A 13,106-nucleotide genomic window follows, 5' to 3' on the forward strand; every position below is an offset into this window, starting at 1 on the left:
TGAATAATGTAATTGAATATTTTGACTGGAATTGTATTTAATGCGAGGTAAAGACTAAGGTTGTGTTCCCTAACTTGATTAGATATTATGCTTCAGGTTTCAATGTGATATATTTCTAATGATTGTTCTATGAATATGCACTTGATCTCTTAAGGACTTCCTAATGTTTCCCAACAGTTAAGCCGTATTTCCTCTTTATGATTCTTCCGAATATAAAAGAGTTGCAATCGAAGAGCGACCAATAATGCCAACTTAGACTTGTTCTTATTCCTAAGTTAGTCTATTAAACGAGGGTTAACGCCTCGAGTCATTGTTATTCAATCTTACCAATATTGACTCTCTTTCCCAAGAAAAGTTAATATAATGGCTTAGGCTAATGCTTGCAATCATTACCCAACGCTAACGCACAAAGATAGAATAAATAATAACAACCATTATGCATATATCAATAGTAGAAACCCATTCACATAATATCCATCATGGGACCCACAACCTTAGCGTTAAAATTAGCTACTCATAATTTTTGCTAACAAAGAAAGCTTAAAAGTTAACATAATATACTTACGATGCGAATACAATATGGAATGAAAGTGAAGTTGTTGCTTTAAATGCTCCAACCACCTCTAATATTAAAGACCTAAAGTTAATGCTCCCCAGAGAAATCTGAATAATGAATTTAAAACCCTACTTTAAGTATTTATAGAGCCAAAAATCGCGCCATGTTTCTGGACAAAAACACCCTTACGCGGCATCGTTACGGACCGTAACACAGGTTACGGTCAGCATGATGTCACGGCCACTATGCGACGGACCGTAACACAGGTTACGGTCCGTATCTCCCAGCGGATCATGGCCTCAGTCTTCAGTGGCCAATGCGTTACACCACGACGTTACGCACCGTAACCTAAGTTACGAACCGTCCTTCTGGGGCGTAACCTGTGACACTACTTGGCAACTTTCTGGAAATTGTCCCCAGCTTACGGTACACGTTACGGCCCGTAACATGAGTTACGGACCGTCATTTAGCTCCAAGTTGTCCGTTTTTCAGCATTTCTTATCATTTCCGATCCTTATTCAACCAACCCTATAAAACACAAAAATAACATAAGAAACGATGTAAAAACACTTAAAAACAAGCAACACTTCTAGTTACAAAGGCATAAAATGTGCCGAAATTCACGGCACATCAACACCCCCAACTTAAGCTTTTGCTTGTCCTCAAGCAACTACAATAAGACTCACTACTAACACACGACATCTAGAAAAATAAGAATGACTACGGTGGTTTTTGCATGTGATTCTAGCACAGACTCTTCAATCCAAGAAAATATTTAGGCTCTTATCCACCTCCTATTTGTGACACAAGACGCACATTTCAGAAAAATTGCAACTCACTATGCAACCTCAATTAATGACACAATCATAGTATGGGAGTTTCTATGCACATGAATTTCAACTTCCGGAAAGCCAGTTACTTTGCAATCTACAATCCTTACGCCCTCACATAGACCAAAGAATGTCCCAACACACATTTACAAAATAAATAGGACAGAAGACTAAAGAGACAGAAGGACACTCACACTCACAAAGAAATCTGCATACCATGCGTGCACATACCATAGGCTTGCCTTTATTTTCCGTGCCTTCAACTTTGAACAGTTTGATTGTGATCACATTAGGACTTTTTAGGCTTGTAACATTGGCTTAGGGTCGGGTAGGATGAATATTTGGATAGTGGTGACTCACCCTCCTTGACGCTTCTTTTTGACTTCATTCACCTTTCTTCCTCTTATTTCTGACCCTACAGCTTCAGCGTGGATTTATTTAGAACTTATATATCTATATATCTACTTTTATATATATATATATATATATATATATATATATATATATATATATATATATATATATATATATCCACACTGAATCATGCCCCACAATACTCACGATCACCCCCAACAGGCCTTTGGCCTTACTTTCCGCATCTTTCACTTATTACCCCCAACTTAGGCTTTTAGCCTCATTTTCCGCATTTTTCACTTATCACCCCCAACTTAGGCTTTTAGCCTCATTTGTCATTCTTCAGTGTCAAGGAGGGACTTGGTACCAAATGGGTTTATTCACAAAAGGGAAGGAGGTTAGTTCACGGCTAATCAAAGAAAAAGTCTATAGGCTCAAAATGGGAGACTAGGGATCATTTTTTGTACGGGCTAGGCTCATTTAAGATAAACAGGCTTTGGAGTCAATACAAAGAAAGCCTAGGATTACTTCACAATCAAACTCTCCTTAGAATTCACACACGACCAACCGGGCAAGTTCTAGATTACATGCATCATCCACAAATAGAAACTAAGAACTCACAACACAATGGCATAAGGATTGTTTAAATACTCTGACTTCACTTCCGTTTGAAGATTTCACACACATGGATACCTTTTACTTGCAATGTCATTAAAAGAACTATACATGTCAATATCAACAACCCATTCTTGATGTACATCACAAATTATTTTTCGAAGGGATATCATTGACTTGTAAAAACCACTTTTATATATGCTAGAAACGCGGGCCACCACCACTTAAGTCATCATTACTTTATTCTTAACTAAACATCCTAAACATGCCAGGTTCAACATAAAAATAACATTCTTCGGGAAAAGAACACATGGCAAAGAACAACCGAAGAGGGTCCTAACACATACTTAATAATAAAAACAATGCCAACAAAAACAACAATAATAGCAATTGTCCTAAACACATAATTAATATCACAATTTGGGATAAAATACCCACCAAAAATAAAAACAATAACAAATAATATCCAATATACCAAAGCAATACCAACGAAACCATCAAAAACAGCAATTACCCACACCCCAACATAGAAACATGCATTGCCCTCAAGGCATCTATATAATGCATCAAAAGAACGGAGGGCCTCCCTGGAGCGCACTAGGCGCTCGGATCTGCAGCAGTATCATGAGGTGGAGAAATGGTGGTGTCAGGATGGCCAACACTAGAAGTCCCAGTCGCAGTGGGTGGGGGAGAAGTATGATGAGCCGGCTCAATGTGATGGGCTGAGCTAGAAGTAGCTCTAGTGGTGTCAGAACCCAGCCGGGACTCATGTCGGAGCTTCTTCAAAGTTCGCCGCTCCTCCTCCTCGTTCTGTAGGCGCAAAGCAGCAAATGGATCAAGACTCTGGAGAATGGGCTCGAGGTTTTCATCATCTGGGGAGGCTCTCCTGCGCTTCCCTTTAGCCAAAGAGAGGGTATCCTCTTCCAACTCCTCGTCGTGCTCCCCCTCAATCGTGTCCTCGATCTCATCATCCCCAAGTAAACTCTGAACCGCCTGGTATAAGCTCTGTACCAACTCTGTGTGTACTTTCGGAATCTGATCCGTCACAACACCCACTTCCTGTGCCTTCAATTTCTGCACATCATCCTTGAGGTTCCGCAACTCACTCCGAATAGTGCCCAATTCCACAGCGGGGTGTGTCCTAGTCAGCTCCGTCATTCTGTTCTCAATACCATCTATCCGAGAGTGGATCCGTAGGTGGTCATCAGCCATCTGTTCTTTTATTGGCCGCAACGCTGCATCAATAGCTCTTTTAGGGCCTGTTTGGAAAGCCACCCAGGTAATTGGAATTGAGTGTAATTGAGTGTAATTACACAGTTTGACCTGTTTGTTTGACCAGGTAATTACACAGTTAGGTGGGAATTGAGTGTAATTGACAGGGTGTAATTACACTCTCCAATTCTCAAGGGGGGGCTGAGAATTGGGTGTAATTACACCCTGTAATTACAGGGTTACTTTTTAGTCTGTTTATTTTTTACTTTAATTCATTTTTATTTTTAATTTATTTTATTTCTATTATTTTAATATTTTTGATTTTAAATATTTTTTTATTTCTATTATTTTAATTTCTTTTTTATTTTTACTTTTTTAGTATTTTTATTTTTTAAAATGTATTTTTATTTTTATATTATTTATTTTTCATTTTCTTTCTTTTCATTCCCAACCTTTACTTCTTGTGATTCCATGTAGTTGTTCGTATTTTTTTTATTTTTTTATTTTATTCATTTAGCATAACCGTGTTATTGTTCTAATATTTGAAACTACACCTCTTAATATTGGAAAGAATGAGTTATTAACAAACTTGACATATAACAGGTGACGTTATTAAAGTATAATTTCATTGTGAATGGGGTTATAGACTTATATTTTTCCTTTCTTTTGAATTATTTACTTAAGTTACGTTGAAACTTACTTATGTAATGTTGGAATTTGACATAAGAGTATTATGTTGAACTTTTTCTTTTGGATTTTGAATTTAGGTTATATTTTCAATTTTAAGTTATTTGCTTTCACATTGCATGTTGTTTATTTTTCACTTACATTTGATGGATTTTTTGTGTCAAACATCTGAATAATATTATGGCATTATATTTATTAATATTATTTTTTTGTCAAACATCCAATCTATGACGGTCTCACAAAAAAAGTCTTCTTTTAAGTTTTATAATTAATTAAAATTAAATATTAATTTGAAAAATATATATCAATTATTTTTGTTACAATATTAGTTACAAATATATGATTATTAATTAATATATTTTTAAGAAACAATGTGTTATTAAATAACTAATTTAATATCATTTATAAAGGCAATATTTTTTAAATATTAATTTTAAATTTTTTATAATTAAATTTTATTTTTAAATTAAACTGACTGTGTAATTACATTTGTGCAACCAAACAGTACACTTGTAATTACACTGTAATTACGTTATGACAAACAAACAGGTCGTTGTAATTACACTACTGTGTAATTACTAGGCTGTGTAATTACTACCCTAGTAATTACACCAATTCCAATTACCAGGTGGCTTTCCAAATAGGCCCTTAGTGTACAATTTCAGCTCAGTTATGAGCTGCTTGACCTACCTATCTGTGCGATCTGCTTGCAGGACCACTGCCCCAAAATTATCCCGGTTGAACATCATTTTTCTTGCAAGCTCGGGTGGGACTCCCGGTATGGGATGAGCCGGTGCTGGGCTCGCTCCAGTGGAAGAGGTAGGACCACCCGAAGTAGGTGCAGCTGGAGCTGGCATGGGCTGTGTAGCATAATCAGCAGGTGGAGCCTCAGAATCTGTGGGCTGACCCGCGGCAGTTTCCTCAGCACCCATGATAGCCAAGGGTAAAACATCTGATCCCGTTGGCCCCTCCGACACATCAGAAGACGAGGCAGATGGCATTGAACCCTGGCTCAACATATCATCTCTCCCCTTTGTGATGTCGTAGATACTCCTGGCGATCACACTGTGATCGATAAGGGGGAGGGGTTCTGGTGCCTCGCGCAAGCATAAGAGAGTCAGCAGACATGGATGAATGAGGGAAGTGACTGGTTGGGTGGCTCTCTCCCGGAGATCTGCTGCTACCAGTCTTCCAAAGTTGATCTTTGTCACGACCCAGCCCCGTGGGCCTCGACTGGCACCTTACCTAGGTACCCAGACCAAATCGCACATTCATTTACCGAATCCAAACTTATTTCAAAATTTCATAAAAGTCATATCAACATAATTTATATCAAAATATGTCTTAAGCGGTCGCACATATCAAAATATCATATCGAATCCGAAAGGAGCGGCGAAATAGACATCGCCGGTCATAAGTGCAAATATAAACATAAGGGCCATTTAGGGCCATCATAACAAACGGACCGCTTTAAGACCAAATATCAAAGTCAAACAAACACATATAGGACCCTCGCCCCACAAACATGACTACAGGCCTCTACGAATCCAAAACAAGACATATGGCGAGACAGGGCCCCGCCGTACCCAAATAGTCAAATGTACAAAATATACATAGCAAAAGATGTTTGTACCAGAAGTGGACTCCGGATCGAGGAGGAGTACTCCGAAATAGCAGAAAAGTGAAGCCTACGGTGGAGGATCACCAATGTCTGTACCTGCGGGCATGAAACGCAGCCCCCGAAGAGAGGGGGTCAGTACGAAATATGTACTGAGTATGTAAAGCACGAAGTACAGAAATATGGGCCAAAACTGAAAGCAAACCGGATATCAAAGGGAAGTACAAATCAGTATGTCAAAATCCGTATCAAAATCATATACATATACATAATGCAAACGAAATCATGCAAAGCTCAAGAACGTGGTCACCACTCCGACGCTGGTGCCACACACAGCATAACACCGGAAGGTTTCAAATCTCCGTACATCCCCGAACACATACATATGGGAGCGTATCACATCACCAGCCATATCACAGCATAACTCCAAACGGAACCCAGCCCTATGGCGAGGCCTCGGGAACCGTAACACAGCATACGACCGAATTATCATAGGGCGCACGAATCATAACCGGCCCGGGAACCGGTGAACGAAGTCATAATAAGGCACGAGCGGAGTCGTGAGCGAACAAATGCAAATCATATTTTAAAATAGCCTTTCAAAACTTACTAATTTCATAAGTCATTTCATAGACCAAAATAGACAAATGATTACTTGATACGGAAGTTTAATTCACGAAATGTTTCCAAAGCGGTACGTATGGCTCAAACGGAACTAAACATATCATAGTAGTCAAAACATATTTCATAGAGGGAAGTTTCAAAGTCGAAGATCTCATATCGAAGTTCATCCAAAAAAAAAAGAGCCCGATAGGACAAATAGGGCGTCTCGGGGTTAGCGGGCCCACCTCGGGTCAAATCGAGGTGGCGGACACAATTTACGAACATTTAGAGGCTAACAGATCATACATAATGATTTCAAAGTGACCCGATCACATTTCCATAGGTTTCGGACATTTAGTTGCATTCTAGCCAAAATAGAGCCTTTAGGCTTCAATTGAATTGAATGAATAGTAGCCGTTTTGTAGATCGGGTTTCGAGGAGCAAAATTGCTCCGAAGGTTCCAATATTCACCTAACATACTAAGACATGCCAAACGAAGAAGTGAGAAGCTTTACATACCTTATAGACGTCTTATGCTCTCCCTAAAATCAAATCCCGTTTCGTCCGGAATCTGCAAATGGTCAAAGTTACCAATTAGAGATCCTTAGGCTTAAGAATTCCATTAATTTCATTTTTGTCTGCCGAAATTTCGGCAGCATTTCCCCTATATATCTAACACCCCCGAGACTTAGCTCGGCTCAAAATATATCAACAACAACAACCCAAACATCATCAAACAACATAAACCATAATCAAACCATTCTAACATCAAAATTCTACCTTATTACATAAGTTGGCAACTCTTCATTCAAACTTCAAAATTCCAAATCTATATCCACATTATTGTATTCATTCACTCATTCAAGATTATTCAATCACATCCCAAATATGTTCCAAACCATATACAAAATTTCCCGAAGTTCATTACTTTCCATATTTCACCCAAAGCATCCGAATATTACGACTAACATTCTAACTTGCATTGTTTCATTCCAAACTCATTAACATCAACCATAAGTCATATTTAAGGCCTTAATATCATGGATATACAATGATATACACAAATATACCAAAGGTATATACTCTCCCATAAAGTTCCGAAATCGTTTCCCAACACCAATTCAATTCGTTAGACATTCATTTACGTTATAAAGGTCACAACGACGCAACTAACGAACTAACAAATCCATTCCACCTTGCCTTACACACTATATAGCTCACGGCTAGCATACCAAATCCAGGGACAATGTCGCGCAAATGTTGATCATTATGTCGAAGTTGAAAATGAGGCACGGTCAGTTAATGATGAAATGATAAATAGAAAGCTCAAAAGTTTGGAGGATGCCATGAGAAGTTTGCGTGGACTTGGTAGTAACCAAAGCGTGAGATATGAAGAATTATGTGCATTTCCTGAGATAGAATTGCCACTAGGTTACAAGATTCCAAAATTTGAGAAGTTTGATGGGTCGGGAAACCCTTTCTTCCATTTGAAAGTCTATTGTGAAAAGTTGATCGGCGTGGGAAAGAATGAAGGGATAAGAGTCAAACTATTCAATCAAAGTTTGAGTGGAAAAGCCTTGGAGTGGTATTCTAAGCAAGATACAACCAAATGGCGTACTTGGGATGACTTGGCAAATGCTTTTGAGGATCATTACAAGTTTCATGTTGAGATCGCTCCTGATAGAATCTCAATTACAAAGTTGCAGAAGAAGTCGATCGAATCATTTCGAGAATATGCTATACGGTGGAGAGAAGAAGCATCTAGGGTACACCCACCCATGGAGGAGACAAAAATGGTTATTTTCTTCATTCAAGCACTAGAACCGGAATACTATGAACGTTTGGTGACAATGGGTGGAAAAACTTTTGCAGAAGTGATCAAAGCTGGGGACATGATCGAAGATGGCATTAAGACAGGGAGAATAACAAGTCTTGCGGCTTTGCAGTCTACTAGTAGGGCTATACAAACAGGTACTCTCGGAAACGGAAAGAAAAAAGAAAAGGAAGCAGCCTCGGTAATGGCTTTGGGAAACACCTCGTACCACCATCAACGACCCCCGCGATACCAGCCTAACGCTCACCACTCACAATATTTCCAATATTCTCCACATCCCTACGACCAAGCTTTGTCATCTTACCAACCTCAATCACCACAAATATCCTACCCTGTTTACAACACACAACCAGCATATCGAGCTCCACGACCACCAACATATCCAGCTCCACCATCACAAACTCATCATCCAAACAATGCATCCGCACCTCGCCCAAATAAACCGTTTCGCAATTTCACACCATTAGGAGAGCCACTGAGCGTTGTTTTTGAAAGGCTGCAAGCTTCAGGCTTAGTATATCCTGTGGAAGGTAGAATTCCAGATCCATTACCCAGAAGCTTTGATCCCACTAAAACATGTGCATATCATTCGGGGGTAAAAGGCCATTCCACTGATCGTTGTTACGCATTGAAGCATAAGGTTGAGGATTTTTTGGATTCCTGAAATTCCCCCTAGAAAAAAGAGCTTTGGATTCGAAAACCCCTACAAGATAAAGGGATAAGACACAAGGCTCCCCCAAGCGGACAACTTGGGAGTGGAAAGTCCGTGGCCGTCGACTGCACCGCCGATCGACTAAATCCACAAGATCGATCCAACTAAAGGGTAATTTAGTAGTGCACGGGCGCAAACTGCGAAGCCGCTTTAAGTGTGCGAATATGTGTGAATTTTCCAGGAGTGGAGGAAAATATGAACGGAATGCCAATTTAAGGAAAGCAATAACATACATATTTACATAGAAAATTTACATAAGGAATAAAATAAAAACAACCAAAAGCATATAAGGAAAAAGCAGTAATAAAGGCAAAAAGAAAAACAAACAAAATATCCAACAAACTATTAACCTAAGTCTGTTATGGTTAGAGCCTAAAGTCCCCAGCGGAGTCGCCAAGCTGTCACACCCCATTTTAACCGGATAGATTTAAGGAGTATGACGTATTGGTGATTCCCGTTTATTTTGTTTTAAGGAGTCGCCACCTAATTAATTTAACGGTGAATTAGGACACCTAGAGGTTAACTAAGGCAAAGTTAAAACTAAACCTCAATTAATAGTCTGCTTAACCAATGTGATTCTAGGTAAGGGTTCTATATTATCCTAAAGGGAAGGGGTTAGGCATCCTTTAGAATCCGTTAACTTACGGTTATCCGACCAAACTTAGGTTAATTAATTAAGATTAAATACGGTGCTTAAATTTTAAGAAAATGACTTATAATGCTGCTAATGTTTCAAAAAGGAAAATATAAGTTGTTTAAAATAAGACTTATACATATTGCTAAGGCTTTAAATAATAAGGCTATTAAAATAAAATTAATACTTTGCATAAAAAATCTTAGAATATTATTTGAAATAAAGTTTACAAATGTTACTAATAGTTTAAATGAAAGCAGCATAACGAAAATGAAATTTACGAAATTACATATAAGTGGAAGAAGATGCAAGTTTATGCAATATTTTCATAAATATTTAAAACGAACTAAACGATGAGGTATTAATTGACTTTAAGTTTTAGAAGTGTGAATAAAGTACAAAATAGCTAATAGATTTTTCTTTATTAACCATGCTTAATTAAGAATATGCCTGATTGAGGAGTTCTTTATTAACCATGCTCAAAAATTGAGGAGTTATTTAAAATACGTTTGAAATTTATGTTTGCATATTAGTGATGTTTTGAAATGTATATAATAGTAAGAATGATATATGATTCCCTTTATTTTGAAATACATAGTCATGTTATTTTGCAAATCAATTGTTCCAAATAAAATGAATATTAGACATTATAAATAGTTTTAACATGAAAAGAAGAGAGTAAAACTTATGGAATTAATTATTGGTTTACTACCCATCACTAAGACTAAACCCCACTAATTTCACTAGTGTTCATCTAAATTAAGAAAATAACAATAAAATAAAAATTAGTCACATAATACAAGTTAAAGACACAAAATAAAATAAAATAAAAGAAGTAAAGAAATATCGAATGGACCAGCCCTTGGGAATTACTGATCCTATTTGTTGTTGGGCCTCAGCCCAGAAATTTCATTTGTATTGCTACGGGCTGCTGCTGTTATCTACATGGGCCAAGGCCCAAATATTTTGTTTTTCTTGCTGCGAGTAGGCCTGATGGGAAAATGACTCAAGAATAATGCGTTGGGATTTTAGCCCAACACCGAATGCGGGGAGAAATGAGTCCCTCGGATTCGTATGCGAGGTTCATGCAAAAGATAAAAGGAAAAGGATTAGTATGTAATCAACAAATGAGGTTAAATATATAAAAATAAACATCGAAAATTGATCAGTAGGCTGTATATATTGAGTATATTCGGGTTTACACAGTTCAGTCATTATGTATTTATGGTATGGAAAACAAGGCGACACTCAAGATTTATATTCCACAGCATAGAGAAACATGCCACATAAAAAGGGAACTATTAGTCAACACATCAGTTCTATTACTTTTAATAAGGAAATGCACACGAAGAACACATCTTACACTTTAGATCTATTCAGGATATGAATAAACATGAGTATCTTTCTCTGAAACCAACACAACTCAAAAGAAATTTGATAAGAGAAACAATAGGACAACTTATGACAGGGTAGTGAGCACCTCAGTATTCCAAGATAAACCAAACAGACCAAAGAAGTAGGGCAGGGGTTGCAACAAATATAATTTGCATTATCTTCCTAAACCATCCATATAGATTCAGACTTAACACAACTATTCAAATATCAAATTATCACTTCAAAACTTCCCTAACCCTCTTTGTTCATTTTATCTCTTTTGAATAAGTCAGATCTTAGATGAAGTGCTTAACTTAAGCTAACAGTCTAAGATATGTAGTTACAAATCAAGCCTTTAATGGTCCTATCATAACAGCTCCCAGAAAAGAAAAGAAAAAAAAAACTATATGTGGCCCGAACATAAACTGGATCATAATCATATTACTGAGTATGTGTAGGCTGGATCATTTCAAGGAAAACACCAAGCAAACCAAACAAACTAAATAACTGAGTACAAGTCCTTTACCGATTACAACACTAAGCAACAGACTAGATATAGTGCAGGCAAACTAGTTAGACAGGGAGGCCTCCAAACATATCTTAGACTGAATTAACATATAGTGCAAGCAAACCAATAACAAGCAACTAAATGAGACAGTGAATGTATGTTATATACGCATTTGAACATACCCTAGCGACATGTTGAGCTAAGACAGCAATTTAAGCATAGAACAGCCTTAAACCAAACAGGTTTGTTGATGACTGGATAAGCTTACTTAACATCTGTAACAATTACAAAGAAGGAATGCCAAGTTCACATACAGAGGTTCAACTTATTTTACCATATCTATTGTAGTTCATGTATGCATACTAAATTCTCAAATTAGTACATTCCAAATCCGAGCTCAACAGTTTACCATATTGATACATAACCAAATTCAAACATCTTTATCTGCATATCCATAATAAATGCTTTAAAAAAAAAACTATCAGACTCAATCACCTTCGGATAAACTCTTACGAACACATAAATACAGAAATTAACTGGATTGAATCGATACACAAACAACTAAGCTCTGTTAACTACTGAGCTGGAAATTAAATCAAGCAGCAACCAAACATACGACAACTAAGGCATGACAGAAATTAACAATTAAAACTAAAATAGGAGGCGAAATACTAAACGAAGGTTTACCGACCTTTTTCGGGTGCAGCGAAGTGAGGCGAAGGTCTCGATACCTACTCGAACACTTTGAAATTCGAACTCGTGTATGTTCGGATTCGGACGAATATCCACAGCAAAAAAAAGAATAGGATCTAATATTTATGACGATATTGAGCAAATCGAAAGCCGAGGTTTTAACAGGGGAACTAGAACAATTAAAGACTCGTATCTTTTAGAGAAATTTGGCGATTCAAGCACTTCGATTCTTAGGGGGTTTTCACACTGCGTATTTTTCGGCTTCAATTCTTGGGGGAATTTTCTGAATCCCAAAAGTCCTCCCCGTTAATCGATTCCACTCCACAATTATTTATAGGGTGGGTTTAGGGTTTCTGATGAAGAAGGAGAGGGAGAGAGAGAGGAGCGGGGGGAACAAAACGAGGTGGGGTGACAGTGGCGTGGGGTGGGCGACAAAGAGAAATGGGGCGGCAGAGGTGTAGTGGAGGGTGTCAGAGATAACGTGGGGGTATGGGCGAAGTCAGAGGAGACAGGGTGAGAGAGGTGGAGGATGACGATGAAAGAGGGGGGGAGCGGAGAAGGAAGAGAAGGAGAGAGGGTGGGGGGTGTGTGCGGCGCTAGGGTTTAGGGGAAGGCGGAGACGAGGTGAAGGAGAAGGGAAAAGGAGACGACGGGTGGAAAAAGAGGCGGAGGGAGTGAAAATGAAGGGAAAATGAGGGTTTCCCTTATTTTTCAATAAATGGGTCAGACCCGGTCCATTTATGGACTGGGTCAATTTTAGACCGGGTATTAAAAGAATGGACTAGCGAATTAAAACACGGACTGTTCTAAAAATTAAGATAAAAGATATGGGCTAGTCCAAAAGATATTAAAAATTAATCGGACTTTGATTTGGAT

This window comes from Lycium barbarum, chromosome 2 (genome assembly GCF_019175385.1).
Source record: "Lycium barbarum isolate Lr01 chromosome 2, ASM1917538v2, whole genome shotgun sequence".
NCBI lineage: Eukaryota > Viridiplantae > Streptophyta > Magnoliopsida > Solanales > Solanaceae > Lycium > Lycium barbarum.